Here is a 27,129-nt window from a genome sequence, read left to right on the forward strand (position 1 = left end):
GAAGCAGACCCCACTCCTCATTGTCAGCATCAATTTGTTTTCATTTAGTCGATTGGATTATATGGACATAACACTATGACAGTTCCGTAGGAAAAGAAAGGTGTGATTAAGAGAATAAAGAGGTGCAATTAAGAAAATTAAGTGACTGATTATAAAATTTTCACCCAAAAAAATCTTAGTTGTTTATCAGTTAAATTGTTGATGTGGGATGTTGTGAAGACAACACAATCTGTCTAAATATTGTATTCATTTAAACAATACAATACAACATAATACTATATGATACATTATAAAACAATACATAAAAGCCATCCAAATAAAGTGTTATATGAGATTGAGAGCATACAAGTAAATTATAAAGAAAAGTTTCAAAGATTGAAACTCTCTATGAAGGTAAAAAGAAACTCACTAATTATTATCTGAAATTGCAATATAGCAGACGCAATGTAAAAGACTCAAACCCTGCTCCATAATGAAAATGCTTTTTGAAGCTTTTAGGAGGTTATATGGATTGTAGATAAAGAGATGAAATAATGGTACAAATATATACGAATTATTAGTTGTAGAAGATAGTTGAAGAGACACAATGTTTCAATTACTTTTACTATTAAAAATATTAATAAGCATTTAGTAGAAACAATTTAATTAGGAAAGTTACAGCACTTAGACTAAAACGTTTAATAAGATTTATTGCATTTGATTGCTATACTTAATTGGGATCTATGAGGCTTTATTATTATGGAATGTTTTAATAGAAAGGAACAGTTATAATGGAAGATATTGTAATTGGGAAGAAAATTTTGCAAATTAATTTTAGTCTCTTTATATTAGGATACGGATATCCAACATAATACTTTAGTCATGGAATGTTTTAAAAATATTAGCTGACCTTAAATTACTTATCAATTAAATTTAGCTGACATTCGTGTCTTTATTTTTACTAGATTAGTGTACATGTTTTACACGTGTTTCTCACGTCAATCAATAAAATATACATAAGAATTAAGAACAATATAATTAGAAAGTAGCAATATAATATCGTTAAAAATGAGATATCTATTTAAATTATATAAATAAATATTTTATCTCAAATATATTACTATGTGATGTGTCTCACTTCAATGTTTATTATAAACAAAATGAACAAATTTAATTTGAATTTCATGCTAATAAAACTATTCCCAAACCTCATTACTCTTTTCATAGAAGTGGTACATAAATCTATTTAATCTACTTTATCCGCGCACCCCCCTACAAATGGTATCAGAGCACAGTAAGTTAAACAGTACGGAAGAGATATATATTAGACCATGTTAGAATTAAAATTAGATATAAAAAAAAAAATTAAAATTAGATATAAAAAATATTAAAATTAGATATAAAAAATTTACCTACAAAAATATTAAATTAATTATGCGGAGACCATTTAAAAATAGAGAAGCTTTTAGAAAAATTAAAGAATCTTTAATTAGTAATTATCCAGAATATATAAGTCTAAATAAAACAAAAGAAAATCCACAAAAATTAGCCTACTTAATTACATTAATATCTAGTATTGAATCAAAATTAATAACACATTTAAAATCTAGAAGAATGAAACATATACCACCTAATTATGATAAAATTAGATTTTAGATATCCACCGAGATATTATAAATATAATTTAAAATGAATAAAATACAACGATATAAAGAATTAAAATAAATTATCTCTGAAAAACGTAAAGAATTAAAAATAAGAATAGAAAGACTACATTATAATATATTTGCCGGAGTTAGTAAAAATTCAAAAAGATGAAATATCAAAATTAGAATCACAAATAGATAGTTTAGAATATGTATATCAACATGACCTATTCACAATAAAATGAATAAAGAAGAATTTATAATAGATGAAAAAATATATGAAAATTACGAAGGATCAAAAATAAAAATAGTATTTTCTAATCTAGGACGAAGATATAAGAAAATAGGTGAACATTTATATCTAATGCTAGAAAAAGAAGAATTAAAATTAGAAGATAAATTAACAGCAATGGTAAGAATAGAAAAAGAAAATGAAGAGATAGATAGGAAAAAAGAAATAGAAAAAATAAAACAACAAACTACGGAAGAAATACGAAAAATAGAAGAAACCAAAAATAGTAGAATTGCTGAATTAGAAAAAGAATTACAAATGTTAAAAGAACTGTATGAACAAAGACAAAAAGAAAAAGAAGAAAAAGATAGAGAACAGAAATTACTAAATGAGATAAATCAATTTAAGGAAAAATTAGAAATAAAAAATGAAGAATTAGAAATAAATAATATAGATATTGAAGAGACAGATGATTATGAGTCCGAAGATAGTGAAACATACACAGAAATATTAACAAATACAAAAAATTTAGGAATCAATGAAGAACAAAAAATTAATGAAGAAAACTTAGAAAATACCCAAACAGAAATAAATACTCTTGATAAAAAAGAAAATGAAAATATAATACCTAAAACAACAAGAATAAGGAAACCTATATATTATAAGAATAAGTTTAAAAAATATAATGAATATGATAAATGGATACCAAAACAAATAGTGAATAAAAATTATAACTTTTTAGATCTAGACTGTGTAATAGATACAGAAAAAACAATACAATTATGGATAGGATATATGACAAAACAATTATTAGATAATAATATAAATATAACAGATGCACCGGAATATATAGAAAAAACACTAATAGGATCAGTAAAACTATGGTTTGCAAATCTAACCGAAAATAGCAAAAAAGTATTAAGAACTAATAAACCTATAGAAGGAACATCATCGACAACAACTAAACTAACACCTATAGAATTATTAAAAAAATATGAAACAGCTATAAAAGATGAATTTGGTAGTACGACAACAATCGAAGAAGAACAAAATGAAGAAAAAGATACAAATAGAAATTTAATGTTAAAATTAGCCATATGTAATATGTGTTATATAGATGAATATACTTGCGCATTTAAAGAATATTATTACAAAGGAGCATATAGTATAGAAGAAAGTAAAGAAATAAGAAAGTTATATTTTAATAAATTACCCGAGCCATTTAGTTCGAAAATAATAAAAAGTTGGGAAGAAGCAAAAATAGTAGATACGTTAGGAGCAAGAATAAAATATTTACAACAATGGTATAGAAACTTATGTGAAAAATATAGAGAAGAGTTAAAAATGGAAAAAACATTAATAAGAAATTTAGCTTGTTGCAAAAATAAAATAGCACCCCAATTTGGATGCGAAGAAAGATATTATAAGAAAAGAAAAAGACATAAAAAATACAAGAAATATAAAAAATCAAAATATAAATATAAGAAACCAAGAAAAAGATATTATGTAAAAAATTATAAACATAAAAGACCATATAGAAAGAAGAAATCTATAAAAGAATGTACTTGTTATAATTGTGGAAAATTAGGACATTTAGCTAGAGATTGTAAATTACCCAAAAATCCAAAAAATAAACAAATATCAGAAATAAAAATAGATAATACCGAATATATCCAGATAGATTATATAGATTATGAATTAGAAAGTGAAGATAGTATATATGAAATTTCAGAAACGAAACAGATAATGAAATAGATAGCGAAATAGATGAATCAAATGACTGAAGAAGATATAAAAATAATAACAAAGGAAGAATATTTAAATGATGAAGGAACGGAACAAAAGATAATATTTGACAGTAATATATTTGATGAAATAAAAGGAAAAGAATTAGATTTAAGTGTAGAAAAAATATTTAAAATACCAACAATAAAAAATATTTTTACTAGGAAAAAGGATGAATATTATGTAGTATGTCAAAAAGAACATGTAATAGACTTCAGATATGCAAAAGGAAAAGCTAGTATACCACTGGTAACAAAAAGAATAATTAATAAAGAAATAAATGATATAAAAAGTAAGGGAGATCCAATAAAATATGTACACCTTGGAGGTACAGAGATATTAATAAAAGCATGTTTTAGAGAAGGAATAGATATACCCATAGAATTATATTTAGCAGACGATAGAATAATAAAACCTATAGAAAAAAGCATAATAACTGCCGTAAAAGGAAATCTAATATACCAAAAATTTAAATTTATAATAAGTGCAAATTATTCAGTAGCAGTAACAGATAGGAATATAGATAAATCATTAGTATTATATTGGAAAATATCAGGAATAGAATTAACCCCAGGAAGTAAAATATTTACAGCAAGATGTAAAAATCTATATGTATTAACAACAAAACATAAAATAACAGGAAAAAATAAGATTAACAAAATACAAATAGAAAGCCCATTCGAACAAATAGTAAAAACAATAGATTATAATGATTATACCTATAGAGACATAGATATAGAAGAAAATTTAGAAATAGTAAATGATAGAATTAGTACAACGAAAAGAATAGCTAATGAAAAGCCAGAATCATCAAGCTCATCAAAAAGAACAAGTTATGAAACAAATTCAATAAGTAATTTAAACCAATATTACATAACGGGAAAAATAAATGAAAAAGAATATTTAATACTTTTGAATACAGGACAAGAAGAAAATCATATAGCAAAATATCTAGTAAAAAATGAAGAAATAAAAACTGACAATGATATATGCCCAGATCTACCAAGAAGTTTAATAAATAATAAAAATATAGCAGAAAAAGAAATAATATTAGGAGTTAGAAAAATAAAAATAGAATTCGAAGTAAAGGAAGAAATGCAGAAAGCAGATATAATATTAGGAATAAAATGGTTAGAACAAGTAAAGCCATATAATATAGAACATACACAATTAACCTTAACATATAACAAAGAAAAGTTATTCTTAAAAAGAGCCTTAACATGAAATGAAGATATATGTATTAATGAAGATAGTAGTAGAAGGATATTACAGTAGATATTATACGCCTATGATAGATACAGGAGCCGAAGCTAATTTATGTAGATATAATTGCTTACCAGAAAGCAAATGGGATAAACTAAAAACACCAATAATAGTTAAAGGATTTAATAATGAGGGAAGCTTAATTACTTATAAAGCTAAGAATGTAAAAATACAAGTATGAGATAAGATATTAACAATAGAAGAAATTTATAATTATGAATTAACATCAAAAGATATACTTTTAGGAATGCCATTTTTAGATAAATTATACCCACATATAATAACCAAAACAGACTGGTGGTTTACAACACCATGCAAACAAAAAGTAAGAGCAAAAAGAGTTAATAATAAAATAAGAAAGAAAACTGATTGGATAAAAGGAAGTGAAAAAATTACACAAAAGTTAGAAAATATAAAAAATACTGAAGATACAATAGAACTAGTAGTATTTTCGATAAATAAAACAGAAATAACTATATTTTCAATAAATAAAATAGAAATAATTCAGAAAAAATTAGAACAATTATATAGTGAAGATCCATTAAAAGGATGGGAAAAACACAAAACTACTATAAAAATTGAATTAATAGATAAGAATAGGATAATAACACAAAAACCATTAACATATAATTTAAAATGCACATAGATGAATTATTAGAAAAACAATATATACAAAAAAGTAATAGTAAACATAATAGCCCAGCATTTATAGTAAATAAACATAGTGAACAAAAAAGAGGAAAAAGTAGGATGGTTATTGACTATAGAAATTTAAATGCAAAAACTATAACATATAATTATCCGATACCAAATAAGATATTAAAAATAAGACAAATCCAAGGATATAATTATTTTAGCAAATTTGATTGTAAATCAGGATTTTACCACCTAAAGCTAGAAGAAGAATCTAAAGAATTAACCGCATTTACGGTACCACAAGGATTTTATGAATGGAACGTGTTACCATTTGGATATAAAAATGCACCAGGTAGATATCAACATTTTATGGATAATTATTTTAAACAATTATCTAATTGTATAGTATACATAGATGATATATTATTATATACGAAAACTAAAGAAGAACATTTAAAATTATTAGAACAGTTCACAGATATAATAGAAAAATCAGGAATAAGTCTAAGCAAAAAGAAAGCTGAAATTATGAAAAACCAGATAGAATTTTTAGGAATACAAATAGATAAAAGTGGAGTAAAAATGCAACAACATATAGTACAAAAAATAATAAATTCGAAAGAAGAATTAGATACAAAAAAGAAATTACAATCATTTTTAGGATTAGTAAACCAAGTAAGAGAATATATTCCAAAATTAGCAGAAACCTTAAAACCACTGCAGAAAAAATTAAAAAAGGATATAGAATATAATTATGATGAAAAAGATAAAAAACAAGTTCAAAAAATAAAATTACTTTGTAGAGAATTACCAAAATTACAATTTCCAGATGAAAATAGAAAATTTATATATATAGTAGAAGAAGATGCAAGTGAATATAGTTACGGAGGAGTACTTAAATATCGATATGAAGCAGAAAAAATAGAACATCATTGTAGATATTACTCAGGTACGTTTAACGAAATAGAAATAAAATGGGAAATAAATAGGAAAGAATTATGTTCATTATATAAATGTTTATTAGCATTCGAGCCATATATTGTATATAACAAATTTATTGTACGAACAGATAATACACAGGTACGATGGTGGTTAACAAAGAAAATACAAAATTCAGTTACAACAAAAGAGATTCGAAGACTAGTTTTAAATATATTAAATTTCACATTTACAATTGAAGTGATCAGTACTAACAAAAATGTTATTGCAGATTACATATCAAGACAAAGCTACACAGACTGAAATAGTAGAGGAAGATACTCTAGAAAAAATACTTAACACCCTAACTACTCTTTCAATGAAAGTGGACAGTATGGGTAATGAGATAGAAAAGCTAAAGACTAATGAAGGTAAACTGAAGTCTATAGCTACAAATCAGCTAACTCAGCAGTGTGCAGAGCTATGTCGATCGGAAGACATTAAAAATCCAGAGCTAGAAGGAGACGTTGGGACACTCCATAAAACCCATAACATTTATCAATCTACTTCTGCAGGTACAGGCAAAGGAGTTAATAGGCCAAGATACCAAAATGCAAATATGAACAAAATATTTGAAAAATCATTTACCCCCAAAACACAAAAAGACCATTTATTCATACCCCCACAAGTTAACACATACCGAGATAGCCTAAACCAAGACAAAAAAGTATACAACTACACCGCCCAGAAATACATAGAAAATATATACAGAGTACAAGCCTTTCTAAACCATAACCCCAGAGCTACAGATATTAAAGAACCAAATACCAATTATATAACCCAAAAACTACAAGGATACAATAAATTAATCGCACTACCCAAAACTAACCCAAGCCTAGTTAAAACTTGTTTTGACTATGGACTACTAAATACCATATACACCCACGATAGAGAAGAGCTAACAGCTATGGAGGAATTATACAAGATATTCACTACCTATAAAAGAATAACAAAAGGAAATTTATTTTATATAAAGTGTTATACTGCACCAGCAGAGATATTATATGACGAAATAAAACCAGTCATACAAGTTGTAAAGATAGGACTAACAAGAGATATGATTATACCAGAAGATATTTCGCAACAACCGGAGATACCTAGAATCGAGATACCAGATTTTTATGCAAATAAAAGACTTATTGGACTAGCTACGATCATTCAAGAACTAGCAAATAACTATGCTAACGGAAACCCAATATGGAGCTACTATTCAAGAGATCATCAAATGATATATTCAAATTCAAAAGAGCTAAGACAAGCAGATATGGAAGACGTAAGACAATGGATAATGACGCTACTCAACCCAGAAAAACAATCTACCGCGACAGCAATAAAAAAGGGATTTATTTCAGACGGACTACTAACAAGATACTGTAAAATAATCGGACATAAATATCCAGACCACCAATGTTCAAGGTGCAATGGAGAAGATAATATTATTCCAGAGGTACATCTAGAATAAAAAAGACAAAATGCCAGCTGGAAAGATAAAATAAAAAAGCAATAATAGAGCAGATACAGAGCAATAATGGAGCAGATGCAGAGCAATAATGGAGCAGATACGACAAAAAATCAACGGAAGATATTTGGACTTATTGTATAAATTTTCTTACGACAAGCATTTATGTAACTTTTAAACTTTTCTTACACATTTAGGACTTTTTCTTTAGGTAGGTGAAAGTAGGATAGGCCATAGGCCATTTATGTTGACTTTTTAGCTTTAAGTTTTTAGTTTTTAGAAAACGTGTAAAGTTGTTTTGATTGCCTTTCTTTCTATAAATACAGAGGCAGAAGGCATTGCAAAGAGCAAGCCTTCATGCGTTGAAGCACTTTCACTCTCTCCAATCCACAAAAATATTTTACTCAGTTAATTAGATAAACATATTCCAATGGAAAAAGCTATGGAACAACAAAACTCAGAAATAACAAAGCTACCCGAACAGGTATATCTATTTATGATTATGAATAGCTAATTTCATAATTCCCAACAATCATGATATGATAAAATAAATTCATATTAGTTACTTTATAGTAGAATTATTCGAAGAATAATATGTTAAGAAGTTTATTAACAAAGAGGAAACGGAGAAATATCCCTAAGGACTATGCCATCCTAAAGGTGAAACCAATGAGGCAAGAAGCCGTGGTGGGGAGTAACCAGAGTAGAGGCGCTGTTTAAGGGAAAAAGTATCCAAACTACCATGTTAATAGTGACGGAAGGACATATTATTTAAGAATAATCTAGTATATAGTGAGCTGAGATGACTATATTTTATGTACATGGTTGAAGGGAATATTTTGAAAAAAGTAATTTTATGAAAATGAATGATAATATATCTGATGTGATGGTAGATAAATTCAAGATACTTATTTTGTATGCACTTAGAAATATAAAAGTAGCAGATATAAGAAAAATAATATTAGAAAAAGCTTTTGGTGAATATTACATGACTAGAATAAATTATATACCACAACTACCTAACTACTCTTATAAGTACTTACAATGATAAGTTACATAAAATTTTTAGAAAAAGATATAAAAAAAAATGCAGTTACTAGAAAAACAGATAAAAATAAATATAGATAAATACATGGAAAACAAAGATATAAAATTTCTTAATAAAAATATGCAAAAACTACTAAGGCTAAAACAAACAACTACAAAATATTATAATTTTTAAAAAAATAGATCATCTTAAAGTTTTAATATTATATATACTTAAAAACATAGAAATTATAGATATTAAGAAAATAATATTAGAAAAAGTAATAAACCATGAAATTGAAACTATAAATTGCCTAGAACAGTTATACGGAGAAATTTACCCAGAAGGATATTATTCAGATTAAAAAAAAATGTTAGAATATATTAGAAAAACTAGAGAAAATCAAGAAAACCTAAATAATGAAATTAATTATAGAAACCGAATTAGACAAATAATGAAAGACCTAAAAGAAAAATTAATATGGATAGAAAAAACCTTAGAAAATTTAGATAAAAGTACATGTGATAGTTTATATAATTTAAAAAACTCACTACGAGAAGAACAACACAAGATAATAAATAACATTGAAAATCTAGAATTAGATATACATTATAGCACAGATAGGATAAATTATTATACAAGAATTTGTAACTCTGCAATTACAACAGGATAAAATAATTAATGAATATATCTTACGAAAAAAGTAAATTATTAAAAGATATTAAAACAAAATATCACGCACTAATAAAAATAGATTCATTACAAATGGTACATAAATCTATTTAATCTACTTTATCCGCGCACCCCCTTACAAACTTCAAACTCCAATTCTCTTTGCCTCAATCAAAATAACACAATTAAATATAATCTTTACACACAAAAATTTTCTCACAGTCGTCCGACACTCTTCTACCACCTGTAAATAATAACAAAATAATATGATAATAGAAATATCAAAATAATATAACTAAACCTAACCTTTACATAAAAAAAACCCTCAAAGTCGACCAACATTTATCTATCACTTGTAAATTACAACAAAATAATACGATAAAAATGATATCAAAACAATACAATTAAACTTAAATTTTACACACAAAATTTTTTCAAAGTCAATCGAGATTCATCTACAAACTGTAAACTACCTCAAAATAACAAACTAATAAAAATATTATGATAATACAACTAAACCTAACCTTTACCTAAAAACAATTTTCAAAGCCCATCCACATTCATCTAGCCTCTATAAATTTAAACAAAATAATAAGATAATAAAGATATCAAAACAATACAATTAAACCTAACCTTACAAGAAATTTTTTAAAATCAACCGACATTCATCTACGACCTGTAAACTATAAAGAAAAATATAATTTTCTCAAAAAGAAGGCAATTTGTAAGGGCAAAATAAATGGTTTTTAAAGTTTATTATTTTCCAAAAATAATGCAAGTTTTCATAACTTACTTCTTTATTTTTCAAAAATAAGAGTCCTAAAAAATAAGTGCAATTTGTTAGGACAAATCACACGATTTTAAAATCTTTTTCTATTTTCCAAAAATAAGTCAAGTTTGCATTAATTACTTGTTAGATTTGAAAAATAATACGACCATCTGTTTTTCCAAAAAAATTAAAAAATACTCCTAATATTAATTTCTAATTTAGGTTTTTTCTAATTTATGGTAGTTTTTTTCTATCCTAATTTAGTCTTTCTTTATCTAATATAATTTTGCAACACGAAAACATTAATAAGTCTCTTTCCTGTATATTGTAAGAGTCTAGTTAATATTGTAAATATAATAATATAATAATTCAAGAAAATAAGCGAAAAGATGATTTTGTCTATTGCAGAGATTTTTAATGAAGAAGAAAAGGTTCAAATGACTTTTCTAAGGGTCTTCACACTTTTAATATATTATAGATTATAGATTATAGCCATATCATACAAATAAGTACTCATAATTAAACTAAAATTATATGAGAAAAATAGTAAAAAAACGATTTTATCTATTGTGTACAATTAATCGTAGTATCTTTATGTTAGGATATGGATGACCAACATAATTTTTTTAACTATGAAATATTTAATAAAAAGGAAACATTAACATGGAAGGTATTTTAATTAGAAAGAAAATTTTGCAACTAATTTTATTCTCTTTATATTAGGATACAGATGTCGAACACAACATTTTAATTATGTAATGTTTTAAAAAAAATTAGCTGACCTCAAATTACTTATCAATTAAAACTAATAACTAAATTAAAATTATATGAGGAAAATAGTTAAAAGACGATTTTGTCTATTATAAAGTCTTTCAATGAAGGGTGAAAAGTTCAAATCACCTTTTTAAGGGTCTTTTCACTTTTAATATATTGTTGATATATTCTTCTGAAATCAGTTTGGGGCCAAAAATAAAGAAATTAAGTGCCAAAACATTCTTTTTTGTATTTTTATCTCCAAATATGATTTACTTGTTGTGGGAATTAGCAAAGTAATTTGACACATTTAAACAATTAAAGAAAAACAAAAAAGCAGAACACTATGATGGTCCATTACATTTTTTTATTCGAAACATTTAAATAGATAAGGAAAATAAAAATAAAAAATAGAACACAATGATGGTTCCTTGCGATTTTTAAAGAAGATAAAAATAAGCCACAAAAAAAATGATTCAACTATCTTGGCATGGTGAAATTTTGACTCACCGAATTCTATTGGAGGTGTTTGGTATGAGGTATGAGGTATAATAATTTATGAGGTATAATAATTTTGAAATAAAATATATGATTATTTTATCCCGCATTTGATTGGGGGTGTTAGTTAATCTCGAGATTATTTATCTCACCATTTATATCATAGTAGTGAAATAAGTTATCTTATATATATCGTGAAATAACTTATCTTATCCCAATGTAGCTAATCTCGGGATAGACTAGTTCTAACCAAATGAATAATAAAACATTATAATAATAAAATGTGTGCACATAAATTACTTTAACAGAAAATTTAATAATAATATGTTATAGTGTGTACACGACACAAGACTTCCACAAGGCTTGATACCAATGAGAGTCCAATTCTTTGAAGCTGGGGAAATTATGTGGCCATTGGGGCACCTGGGGCCCTAAAGGTATCACTTCTTGTGTGAGAAGGAAATATCTCGCGAGGCACCAGTCTGGTTGTGAGTAAGTGAAGTTAGACTAGTGCGCGTACTCTTCCTCTATGAGCGAGACTCTATTCAAATTTGTCACTCCTTGGGCGAGGTCTTCTGATGAGTGGTTTCTTTTTATTTTGCAAGGGATCACTCCCCTGTGGCTATCAGACATAAGGGTGGAACTCTTTTTTAGTAAGACTAGGGCTTTCAAGCTTGAGCATACTCTGCTCATAACGGGCGCGCTGTACCTGCTTTGTTAACTGAGTTTTCAGATTTTTATATTATTGACCAATTTGGGCATATATGCAGAAATCTTTTTCATTATTGTAGCGGATCTTCCTCTACTTACAGTCAAGTGGCTGAACACTCCTCGTTTTGAGACATTATGGCTTAGGGGTCGACCTCGATAACAAAGAAGGAATCCATTCTGGTTGTAAGTGAAGTTAGACTATGTTCTAGAGAAGGGTATTTTTGTCCAATGATATGCATACACCTTATATAAGCTAAATGATGATTTTGTGAGCGTTTAAGCTAATTGGAGATAGAAATAAGTAAGGAGATGAAGTGACCGAGGCTTAGAGTTTTACTGTATTAACCTCGATTTTATGAATGATGCATTTTATAATTGTGTAATTTAAGATAATCGACGAATCTCATCATTTTCACAAAATTGACAAAATTCGTTGATTTCAAACTTTTTCTTACCAATTAATCGGTGGACTTTGTCCATTTCTTATGACACACTTGAATGTTTTTTTCCGGGTGTTACTTGTAATCATTAACAATAGTAGCCAAAGAAAATTTTGTATTTTGCTACAAATTATTTTAGTCGCAATTAGTTAAATTATTCAACTACAAATTTTGAAGTCATTGCTATTTATACCTTGCAAATATTGTGACAAAATTTTTTTGTCACTAAATCATAGATTGATTACGGACAATAAAATGATCGTCACTAATTATATATATTATTAGTGACAAAAACTAATGGCACAATTAAATATAGTTTATGGCTAAAGCTTTCAACATTTAACTACAAAATATAATTTGTCACTATTGTAACAACATATTTTTGTGTCAGAAAATTAATTAATTTTAGGACAAAAAGTTGATTTGTCACAAACTAGGTAAATTATTAGTGATGAAATAATGTGTCACTGATAACACATAATTCGTGACTAATGTTGATTAATAAAATGACGCCACCTCATCTTTTGCGGGAAACTTTAGAGGACAAAATTGTGCTACAAAAATTTACGCTTTGTCACTAAAAATATGTGATCCATGTATTTAAAGATGAAAAGTAGCTTTTTTCATTAAAAGTGAATAATTAGTGATGAATTTTACCTAAAAAATTCATAGATAAATATCACATTTATTGTAGTGGCCTTGCGATTCATTCGGGCCCAACAGAAATAAACTATATGTGATACTAGAGAAAATTGAAGGAAAAGTGTCTTTTAAGTCTTGAATGAAAGATTGGTGACATTGACCAGCTTAAAGGATCAAACATCATTAGAAAACTTGATTAAGTTAATTGTGGACTTGATTAATATTTTTAAAACTTTCTAATCTTTTCAAAATACAAATCAACCTAACCCACACCCCTCTTCAATCCAAATCAACCACTCTCTCACTCCAGCTTCTCTCAACTCTCTCCCAACCAACAGTTCTGCAAAATCTATCCCTTCAACCTCCGACGATAAATAGTCGGGCGAGTTTATTTTTGACTTTCTACCGTCAATCAACATGAAGACTTCTTCGGTGACAACAATTTCGAGTTCTTCGTCGTCCCATTTCCTTTTTCACTGGTAAAAAATTATGAAGAAACAGAGGAACTTGAGCCAACTACTCTTCTAGTATTGAAATATGAACTGAATGAAATCCTAATTTCTGACATTCCTTCTTCTTGTTGTCGTATTGTTGATTCGAATTTGTTGGTGATTTTTTGTCACAGTTGATGTTCTTAGTGTGTGTGTGTGTGTGATTGTTTGGTGTTGCTGGGTTGATTTGTTATTTGTCTTGGTAAAAATAGTATTGCAACATATGAAACATATGATGTAACAGATGAAAAATATGATGCAACAGATGAAAATCTGATGCAACTATAAAAATCTGATACAATAGGTGAATAATTTAACAGATCATTCATCTGTTGTGACACATGACTCTTCTGTTTGGAAGAAATCTAAATATTATTGATCCAACAGATAACTGATTAGTGATCTATTTTTATTCTTTCCAATGATTTACTCTTCATTTTGTAATAGATTAGGACTATTTTTATTCTTTCCAATGGCTTACTCATCCATTGCAACAGGTCGGTTATATGTTACAACAGATAACATATCTGATGCAATAAATTAGTGATCCATTTTTATTCTTTCCAATGATTTACTCATCCGTTGTAACAGGTCGATTATATGTTGCAATAGATAAAATACCTGGTGCAACAGATTAGTTATCTATTTTTATGGTTTCCAATGGATTACTCATCCATTGCAATGGGTCAGTTATATGTTGCATCAGGTAAAATATTAGGTGCAACATATTAGTGTTGCTTTTATGCTTCCCACGGATTACTTATCAATTGCAACAGGTCGGTTATATATTGCAACAGATAACATAGTTGGTGCAATAGATTAGTTATCTATTGGAACTGTTATATTAGTATTATGCATTAATCAATTATAATATATGTTATGTTCCTGTTAATTTAAGATAATATGGATCCCAAAAGAAAAGAAATCGAATCAAGTCCAAGTAAAGGAAAAAATGTAGTAGCTCATCTACATCCACCACTCTATGAGCTTGCTTTACAAGCGTTATCTCAATCAGGAGCAGAAGATAATAAACACGGGGAGAAAAAATCTTTCAAAAGAGATGATCCAAATGTTAATAGCCCTTCCGCCGAAGAGTTGGTCAAAACCTTCAGCATTGATCATTATACTATGAGAATGCAGTGCAATGGTGCCACAAATTTAATGGGTGATCTCGTGGTTAAGTCAGTCATGGGAAAATCTTTCAACGCCTTCAGAAAAATACTTCTAGAGAATAAAAATTAGATTCTTATTTCAGGGAAAGCTACTTTGGGGAATATCTTGATTTGTCAGAGGACAACAATGCTTGTTTCCAGATGAAAATGATATATGATCTTCTCAAGCACACGTTTATGTATGAAAACAAAGATAAGATGGATGAGGTGTGGATAAATTACTATGGCATGCCTGTTTGTTTTGGTTGGAAGGAGTTTGCCATAGTTATCGGACTAAAATGTTATCCTCCTCCTTCTCAAGTTATACCTACTCTGACCCAAAAAAAAGCACCCCACATATCCAAAAAGGGAAAAGACAAGTCGAGTGATCATGATGACCTGGTGTTAATTATTGGTCCAAGCTTCAAAAATTAAAATCTGATAGAAGCATTGAAAGGTAAAGGACTTTTAAAGAAGCACAAGCAATCATTATGCTTGGTTTGGTTTGTACATGATGTTCTTTGGGCGAGAGACGTTAACAACAACATAAGCCTCGGTTTAATAAATCTCTCTGAGGATCTTGAGGCATTTAACAGCTATCCTTGGGGTTATGAAAGCTTTGAAATAGCTGTCGCATATTTGTTGACTCTGTTAACGCCAAAAACAGTCAACTTACATGGCTTTCCATAGGCCTTCATGGTAAATATTTCTTTTATCATGATATGATTCATCATTTTTTTATTCAATAATGCTTTTGATTTATTGGCATTATGTTATAGGCTTGGGCATTTGAAGCTATTTCTTATTTGAGATAACAAGTGAACTACCAGGAAGAAGTTTTCTATCCAAGAATTCTGAGATGGTTATCGGCCAAAATCGATAAAAATGCAAAATTTCTTGATCTTTTCAATCCCCCAAGGAAGCAGTAAATCCAATTCTAATCAATTTTTTGCTTTAATTAATAATTAAATGATTTCATCATCATTCTTAATATATGTACCGATTTATTTTAGATTGTCCATCCGTGGCTTGTTTCAACCAATCGAGAGTTAAAGATGCCATTTTTCTTACTTTACGGTTTGTGCAAACTTTATCGGACCCTAAGGTCGTTGATGGAATAAAAATAGAATTGTTTGGAGCAACAGCCATCACAAAAAAAATAATTTTGGAGGGTGGGGATAATGATGCTCCTCTTACAGTTTTTGAAACAACAAGCCATTATGATTATGATCATAATGATTGTACAGATTTTCTCCAGATTTTGCCGTATCTAGCGAATGTTCTTCAGGAAAATGTCAAGAATGCAATGCGAAACACGATAGAGTGATTAATGTTATTAATGCACTAACTGCTTCTGTAAAGGAAATTACATCTAAGAGGGTGTCATTCCATCAAAGAGGATTTCATATCCAGAAACTCCACTAGAGATCAAGGCGGCTAAGAGGAGAAAGAAAGACACTTCCAAGGCATCATCAATCATCAAAAAAATCAAGATTACAATGCCTCTATCTTTGTCTTACACCGATGTTCAGTGTGCAAGGGTCACAAAAGAGCAGCATGAGCTAAAAAAGGTAAATGTACATCATCTATTAAAAAAAAGGCACATATCTGTTTCAATAGATGATACATCTGCTAAAAATACCAAACAAATATATACATCTGTTGCAACTGTTATCTAACCTATTGCATCAGATTCGTTATCTGTTTCAACAGATGAGTCTTATGTTGCAACAGACGGGTCATCTATTCAAAATTATCGTACTTCTCTGATTTACCTATTCGAATTTGTCCCAACAGATAATCCATCTGATGCAACATAAGACTCATCTGTTGCAACAGATGAAAAATCTGTTGTATATCTCTACTTAGCATTGACAATTTTGGCTTTCCAGGTAGATGTCACAGCTACTGTCGAAGAGCATAATATCACAGTTGATAATCCATCAACTACTTCCAAAGATGAATAAAAAGTGGAGCCTATCAGTTTGGGAGAACAGAAGAATTACCCATTTGAAGGGTTCAATATCTCGGATGAGGCTCCAAAAAAACTAACACAGTTGATCAACGACTATTCAGAATGGATTGCCGATGGGCTATTAAAGCATCATGCTAGCAGGTACATAAATCAATTTTATAGATATAGGTTTATACAATTCTTGTTGTAAGAATCTGACATTAACGCATATAAATCATCATGTAAAAAATAAAATGACCAACGCTACAAAGTGAACGAATCGAATCTTAGTTTTGACATATTTGACTTTGTTGTTGCACATCTCAAAATGAAGAATTAGTTCTATTTGATGTCACAACCCCAAACTTGCTGGAATGATGAAGTTTAAATGCCATACATATTACTATTAATTAATACTTTATTTAATTGCATTTGTGTATTGGTTTTTTCATCACGTAATCCAAAATGTTTGATAATATGTGCAGGACATCTATGTCATTTTTTACTACCTCCGAAAGAAGGCCAAGTTGCAAACACAAGAATAATACAAATACACAACAGGCAATTATTTGTACAAAATTTACATCAATAATGCCTATGATAGGTATTGTCAACAGCAGGCAAAAGTTTTCCAAAATGAGGAATGCTTAATCAACAACATCAAAGATTTTAGCATTCCGACTGGCTTACCATGGAATTTGGTCGACGAAGTGTACATCCCAATCAATTGTACTGATTAATACCACTATATATTGGCTGTCGTCATTCTAAAAAAGAGGCGCATCCGAGTTTATGACTCGATGTCGCAAAGGAGATGTTCCAAGCCATCATCTGAGATACAAAAACTGGTCAAAATATTGCCTACTTACCTTGATATGAGTGACTTTTTAGACCAAAAGGTTTATACTGATTGGTCGACGATTGAAGCATACCAGGATAAAATGGCTAATCCATTTTATGTACAATATATTGATCGAATTGCTCAACAAACCATTGGTAGCCTGTAAGTTTAAGTGTCATGATTTAGTTTCATTTCACAAATTTCACAATGCTTGCATGAACTGCAAGATATGAATTATCTATTTTTTTATAACGCAAGGATTGCGGTCCTTTTGTTGCCGCCTATGTCGAGTATTTGAGCGATGGATTACAAGTATCAAATAATGGACTTGATGTCAGATTACTCCTCAAAATATATGCTGCTCTTTTATGGAAATATAGAGAAGCAAAAGCTCAGAAGCTGTATGCAACCGACATTAAAGATCCACAACGACCAAAGCCGAATTTTGTTGCACTAGATGAAAAACAACTTGTCCATATTGATTAGATTTTTATAGATTGAGTCCGTCAATGTAATAACCTATCCTCCTTGGTTTAACTTGTTGATTTATTTGTAGAGTAGATTGTTTGTACCCATAATGATTTTTTTTACATTTCATTTATTTGTTGAGTTATTTCATGTAATTTTAGAAGGCTTCGATTTATTTTATTCTTTCTATGAATATAATTAATTCTTAATTTTGAATATGTTAATTGAAATGGAGTACTAGATTCAAATATCCCAACAGATAATACATCTGCTGCAACAGATGACATATCTTATCAAATAGATTTAGACATATGTTGCAACATGAGATGCAAATCGTAGGTCATCTACTAGAAATTATAGAACAGGTCTTTCTACTTTTTTGATTTTCTCCAATAGATTACCGATCAGTTGCAACAGATAAGTTATATATTGCAACAGATCATAAATCTTTTGCGACAGACAGATTGGAAACATCTGCATAATTCAACAGATGACTAACCTATTCCAACAGATAATCAATCTATTACAACAAGTACTATATCTGTTATGATAGATATAAAATCTGTTGCATTATAAATATTCAACTTGGCCAGACATAAAAATTATTGCCACTACATGTAACGTGAATTGGCTTGAAATGAAAATTTGTTACCATGTTCGTCTCTGTCTTTGTACATGTTCTTTTTTATACACGGACTCAAATCAATTAGTTAGTATCCCATATGCCCAGACCCATTTCATCTTTCCCACAACAGTGTCGCACACACCGATCATTTGTGTGTCGGTCAGCAAACACTTGATGTATGCAAGCGAGTACGGCCCACACACTGCACCGGTTATATTTCTTGGGAGCTGGATGTTCTTATTTCTACCTTCAAAATCCCATGATTCATTTGCCAAGACTTCAGCTAGTAAATGATCCATCAGCTTACTCTGCGTTAACAACTTGGGCAACAACTTCAAGAGTGGCTGAATGTGGGTTAAAAACGTCTTCTCGCTGAAGACAGGTAAGTTGTAGTCATAAACCTTAATCTTTCCCTTTTATAGTAGTATCTCAACAGTGAGAAAATATGTGACATCCACGTTCATGACTACAAGGATTCTCTTTTCCTTGGTCCAGCTATTGTCATATGGATATGGCCTCTTCCCTCTAACATATTTAATTACTTCTTCATCCCATTAGAACGTAGAAACTATCTGATCAAATCCTGAGCCATTAGAATCAGCTATCTTACAGAGTTTAGCGTATCTATCCTTGAAATTATTATAGAAGTTGAGGTCCATTATCCTATCGGCAGCATCATAAGCATCTGGGTACTCTAATTGCCTGCCCCTCATGAGACAGAGAATTTCATCAACATATTGTGGTATAAGAATTCAATTTTTAAATAGGTTAGTAACTGTAAAGAATAAAAACTCAGTCGAAAGAATTTGATGTAGAGGGTTCTCTGAATCAGTTCACAGATTAACCAGCCAACGCAACTTATGCAACAGATGTGTATTATGTTGCAACATAATACCAAGTTTTTGCAAAAAATTACACATCTGCTGTGTAGATTCTTCTTCATGGAGTAGATTCGAAGGGTAGGTTAGCAAAAGTAAACTTACCATGTCCTCGTACTACATGCACATATTTGTCATATTCGAGAAGTCTTTGGTGGCAAATGAATGCATGGTGTATTCTTTTTGAACCTTTATCTTGATGAATTCTTTAAGTTTCTTCTTCTTCTCCTTGCCAAGCGTCGCGAATATGTCCACCTTCTTTAGCGGCCCCTGAACATCAACAACTATTGAAGTGGGGGGATTTTTTATTTTTATTGATTTCAGAACGAAGAGAATTTGTCTATTTTTTCTTCTCTTCCTCCTAACCTCCACTGTAGGAGTGCATGGCTCCCTTACCTCGTTAGATGGTATAATACCCCTCCTGGATTTTAACTCCTTGGTAGCTTCAGCAATAGTCTCTAGCTTGTCGAGGAGTTTATCCTCTCTTTCTTTGCACACTTTGCATTTGTAATGAGAATATGAGGTGAGGAAGGGTGAGAGGGACCACTGTAAGATGGGAGGGACTGGTGTAGGGGTGAGAGAGAGGACCTGTGCAAGGGGTGTTTTCAAACATATTTATTTTTTGATGAGAACCAACATGCTCATAATCACGACTGGCAGCAAAAGCAGAAGCAGGATGGCTGCCACCATCACAAACAACTACACCAGCAACACCCCCAGAAGAATCACCTGGATCTATTGCAGTTTGAGTTTGGTTGTGAAGAGCTTCAACATTAGACTGACCTTGCCTAACTTCTCTTCTTATGGATGTTGCTTCATCCAATTCCTTCTTTATTAACTCTACCATTAGGTCTTCTTTTGTATCAACAAAACCCAGAGTAAGAAAAAAAGTCATCCCCAGCTCATCAATGGTAGGCATGATCCAAGGATGCATAACCTATAAAAAATACAGGAGGAATTTAAATCATATAATAATAATTTACAATCAGTTGGGTTACATGGGGATCGAGTTATGTTAACACAACCAATTTATGCAACAGATGATCTAGCTATTGCAACAACTGATCTGTATGTTGAAACAGATTGATAATATATTGCATCAGATTACCCATCTATTGCCTAATTGGTAGTAGATGGGTAATCTCTTGCGTAGGGTTTAGAGAATAGAGCAACATATGGTTAATCTATTATGAAATATGGATCATCTGTCATAATAGATTACCCATCTGTTCCACCAGTTATAGTTAACAGGTAATCTGTTGCAATAGATGACCCATCTGTCGCAACAGATGGAACATCTGTTTCAATATCTTTCTTTGAGGCAAATTATTTTAGTTGAAAGAAGACGTACTGCATCATCTGAAAGTTTAAAGAGATCAGCCTCGTTAATATATATTTTGCTGCTCTCTACTGCAACCAACCACCTAAGGATCCTTGAATGAGAAACCTTATCCGGGTAATCCTTGAAATTCTTTCGGAGGAGAGGAATGACTTCGCATGCCCAAGCCTAGAAAATTGTAAACAGGAAGCAAGCAAAAAAAAATCACAAGTATATTCAATATAAATTAATGAATGACTAAAAATAGTGATCAATTTTACCATGAAAGCCCAAGGAAAGCCGTATAATGTGATCATCTTTGGCTTTACCTCTTTCAGTAAATATTTGATAGTTAAGTAGTAGCTATCGTATCCGCAGGGATAATCGTTGAATTTCCAAAAATCATCATCAAGTACCAACAAATCACGTGCTATGACTTTCTTGACGTCTCTTGCCAATAAAATGGAATGGACAAACCAAACTAAGAATAATTTCTCCCTGTAGTGCTTTGGTATGTCTTTATTCTTTAGATCCGCCATCAAATTCTTCATGTAGCTAGGTCCAACAATACCCAAAAACCCATAATTTTTTATGTTGCATTTGTTGGACCCTTTATGGGGTGTTTTCTTGATGGGAGGTTCTTCTGGACGATCGCATCTCAAGTCCGTCACAATGGCAAACTCTTTTAATCCAAAACAAACCGGCATGCCTTAGTAGTTGATCCAGATTTTATCTATCTTTTTTCCGCCCTCCTTCGGACCTCCATTGGACATCCATTATCCCCCACATATATGATCCTTTCCTTGAGAAGGCCATATACCATGATCATTGGAAAACAGAGAGAGCGGGGCCCAGTCAGCTCAAGAAAGTGTGCAAAACAGCTCTTCTTAAAAAGTCCATCTATGTTTTCCTTCTTCATAATACTCCTAAGTTCATCAAAATATTTCCCCAACTGACATTTAAGTACAAGATCACCAAATACTACTTTAGGGTTATTCATCAGCATCGTAACTCGAAACTTGTCAATACTAATGGTTTTGACAGAATCATGCTGGAATTTTGATATTATTTCATGCCCCTTTAGTGAGGAGGAGTTATCACTTTCCCCAACTTTAATTTTCTCTGATTGAGATTGTTCTTGAAGTTCCTCCGAATCTATCTGTACTCTATCCTTTTTTGTTTGGTGATCGAAAGTTGATCCACTTTCTCCACTTTCAGTTTCTTTTCTTTTGGGAGACATCTTTTAACTTCAAACAAAAGAAAAATAAAAAATACATTTCATTTGATGTCTACATAATTTTTTTAAAAAAGGTGAGACAAATTTCAATAAATTATTCTTACCATATAACAAAAAAAAATACTTCAACAGACAACCCATTATTTGGAATAAGTGGGGAACCCGAATTTGTTTGAAAAACTATTTAATATCTCCTAACAGATATTTCACCTGTTGCAATAGGTGGACAAATTTCAATAAATTATTCTACACCACATTACAAGAAAATATTCCAATAGATAACCCATTAGTTGGAACAGATGGGGAATCTGTTTGAAGACCTATTTAATATCTTCCAACAGATCTTCCACCCATTGTAACAGATGGACCACCACCACCACAACCAATGCCACCAAGACCACCACCAATGCCACCAATACCAACACCAAGACCACCGACACCAACGCCAAAAAACACAAATACCAACACCTCCAATAACAACCACCAACAACACCACAAACACCATCCAACAATACCACAACAATCAACAAAACACTGAGAAAAAAACTAGGGTGCTTCCTTCCTTTTTAGCATCAGAACTCAAAATTGTTAATCCATTCTCGAAGATAATACAACTAAAAGTCTTCTTTTTTTATCATTAACTAAAGAACCCTATTTTTTAGAATAAAGAAAAAATGTAGAACTCTTCTTGAACTCTGCTACATGCGAAAACAGAGAAAATAACATATACAAGCGGGAATAAAGTAAAAAAAAACAACTATATGTAGTCGTAAATGGAAAGAAAATTGAACTGTTTTGAAGGGTTGAGCAATATGTTGAGCAGTTGTTATTTGTACTGTTGAGAGAGAGAGGAGACCCCGAGAGAGAGACAGAGAAAGAGAAGAGCGAGAACTTAAGATTTGAAATAAAAAGTTTTTCGCGCAAATAGATGATTTATATGGGTTGATTTGTAATTTTGGAAATGAATGACAAGTTTTGAAATTGCTAATTTAGTTCGAATTGATTTTAATTAATTTTAAAATTTTTTAAAGATATAGTTTTTTAAAACATTGAGTTGATGAGAAATCATTTCAACTCAGAGTGATCGATCGACGACTCAGATCGGGATGAACGCAATACCAACACCATGCAATTACAAAGACTCGATTGGTTTTGTAGTTGACCCTGAGAGCTCATTCATTCATCCATAGTTCCACCTAAATTAACTTAGTAACTATCACTATGCTAATATTGAGTTGATGAGAACTCATTTCAACTCAGAGTGATCGATCGATGACTCGGGTCTGGATGAACACAATACCAACGCCATGCAATTGTAAAGACTCGATTGTATTTTTAGTTGACCCTGCGAGCTCATTCATTCATCCCTAGTTCCACTTAAATCAGTTTAGGTACTATCACTATCCTAACATTGAGTTGATGAGAACTCAATTCGACTCAGAGTAATCGATCGATGACTCTGGTCGGGATGAATGCAATACCAATGCCATGAAATTGTAAAGACTCGATTGGATTTATAGTTGACCCTGCGAGCTCATTCATTCATCTCTAGTTCCACCTAAATCAACTTAGGTACTATCACTATCCTAACATTGAGTTGATGAGAACTCATTTCAACTCAAAATAATCGATCGATGACTCAGATCGGGTTGAACGCAATACCAACGTCATATAATTGCAAAGACTCAATTGGATTTGTAGTTGACCCTGCGAGCTCATTCATTTATCCCTAGTTACACCTAAATCAATTGCAATGAAATCTGTTGCAACAAACAACTGAGCTGTTAAAAATTTTCAAACATGTATTCATATCTGTTGCAACAGATAACATATCTGATTTAATTATCAAATAGAAATTTGCATCTGTGTGACAGATGACTGAGCTATTAGAAATTTTCAAACAGATATTTTATATCTATTGTAACAGATGACATATCCCATTTAATTAATTATCCAATGAATATCTTCATCTATTATCACAGATAACTGAGTTGTTGGGATTTTAAAATAGATATTTATATCTATTGTAACAGATGACAGAGCTGTTCGAATTTCTAAACAGATATTTATATATGTTGCAACAGATGAAATATTTGTTTAAAAATCTTTTTTTCTCTTTTAATTTTAAAGCAAGCTTTTGGTCCGAGTAGATAATATCAAGTAGTAGTACTTACTACTAAAGACAGTAAAAAATATTTCTTGGATATCTCAAAAGTGAGTTCATTGAGCAGTCTTATCTTGTCTTTTCAATATCAGTACTCTTAGTCTTTCTCATGCCCCTCAAATTATTTAATGAAATTAATGAATATTAATTAATGAATATTGAAAACCACCATGTCTACGTACACAATACATACTTACATTTATAGAAATTAGAAATTATCTCATCTTTTCCTTCAGCTGCAGTTTATTTTATTCAACTCTCATCTTTTTCTTTCTCTCCTCTTTAGGGTCACAACCTTTTTTCTCTCTTTTCTCTTCTCTTCTCATAAAGAAGATCTTTTCAGATCAAAACTGATCCATATCTTTCCTCGACTTAAATTTCTATTTTGATCTCCTTTTTGATATTAAGGTATGGTTTATTATTGCTCTTTCATTCTCATCTTCTTCTATGCAAGTTATTTATATCTATTTTTTATTTAATCACGATTTACCCATACCATATTTATTTAAAAAATTTGAAGGAACATTTAAGTGTTGAATAAACAAATCGAGAATTTTTATTACAATATAAGAAAAAAGTCATATGTTAGGAGAAGTTTAAAGCCTTGTTGACAGTATCATTTTTTTTATATGTATTTTGTTTGTTTTTTATTGTTGATGCAGTTATTGATGTTGTTGGTAGGGTTGACATTGTTGGAACTTGTGGTGTGTTGTTATTGATGGTTCTGGAACAAAGGATGTTGCTTCTTTGTTGTTGATAATGTTGTTGGAACAAATGTTATTGTTTCTTTGTTGTTGATGTTTATGTTGTTTTGATGCTGCAACAGATGAAGAAACTGTTGGAACAAATAAAACCACCAGAAAGGATGGTTTGATGTATTCCATCAGACTCCACATTTATTGCAGCAAACTCCACATCTAATGCAACAGATGTATAATATTCTTTTTGTGATATCAATTTTTTCCCCTTCTTTGTAGATATAAGGAACTGACAGTTGATCAACTTTTGACAGACTATTACAAGAGGATGCAGTAAAGATGGGTTTAGAGGAATAAGTTTCTTACAGATGAAACCACTTTATATGTGGGAGGTATGTATTACTGATAATGTTATCATGGAAACACACATAGAGTGCATTGATTTTATGAATACTATTTTTACTGATTAGTCATAGATCATTCAAAGAAGATATCTGTAATTTTACAGTTAAGTTTGGTAGGTCCAAACTGATAAAGCTGAGGGACCATGAATATGGTTCTGATACCTTGTTAAGATTTAATGTCGGTTGTTGCTCATATTTATTTGTCAAGCATTGTGAAGTGATCTAGTTATGGTGTCATTGTAAAGAGATTCAATATCGATTGGACTAACTTTTAGGGTGCATTAGACCCTTAGAGGGCCTTCGAAGCTTAGCACTGCATCTAAAAAGAATGGAAAGCCAATATAGTTATTGCCCTAGCCAAAATTTATATGGTTAAGTTGCTCTCTCAAGGTGATGATTATATGCTAGAAGGTGCGGTAGGAGATGCCTTCGAGGGAAAATGGGTGGTTGATGGAAGACTATATCCTCTAAGAGCTAATTAAAGAATAGACATAGGGTAGAAAGTAACTTCTAGCGAATCTGGCCGATAGAATTATCTTAACAGATGCGAAAATCTGAATCAAGTGCAAATATGAAAATGTATCCGGTAATGTAATTTCATCTGTTATTTCTTCAAAAGAAAAATAATACAGATAGACACTTTGCTAGGGAGCTGCATGGTTGGGACTATCACCTAGGTAAAAAATAGAAGAAGACTCATGGGTATCGAGGTTTAAAATGATGTACAACAAGTCTAGAAAACTTATGCCAACAGCAACTGCAGTTAAAATAAGGAATCTAGGTGAAGGCAGTAATTTTTGAATTTTAAATTTCATCCCATACTTTCTTGTTTGTGTTTTCGATCAGGTCCACTGTCGTTGACCTGATCGGAACCACAAATGAGATTGAAAGGCAAATAGAGTATCATTGCTTCCTTAGCAATATGGTTATAATTGATTGTGTTTTCTTGCCTTGACATGCTTTCAATATTCCTTGGAGAAGATCAGATGCTTGCTGTAGTATGTGAATCCTAATAATTTTCAAGCTTGCCTCCAGCTTGTTGATTCTGTATTCAAGCTGGTCGTTGCTGTCTTTGAAGTTGGTAAGGAGTTCCTCGTCTCTTGTGAGCTCAATCAGGAACACTACCTTAAAAGTTGTGGCATTCTAGAATCCCTTTAGAACTTTCTTCAGAAGCCTTAAAGGATACATGAAGGGTCTATGTGTTGATACACATTGAAGATGTAGTCCCAACAGTTGAACAACACACTTTTATCGAGCGTTGCTCCATGCATCTTGCTCAACCAATTTGATAAATTAGTAGCATGGAGTTATGTAACGTGTGATCTAAACAAGCTCTACCAAGACTATTAAACATTATGTAACTCCGAGATCATTACCCTATCAAAAAAATATGCCTGAGTTAGTGCACAA

Source organism: Capsicum annuum, chromosome 10 (assembly GCF_002878395.1).
Source record: "Capsicum annuum cultivar UCD-10X-F1 chromosome 10, UCD10Xv1.1, whole genome shotgun sequence".
Lineage (NCBI taxonomy): Eukaryota > Viridiplantae > Streptophyta > Magnoliopsida > Solanales > Solanaceae > Capsicum > Capsicum annuum.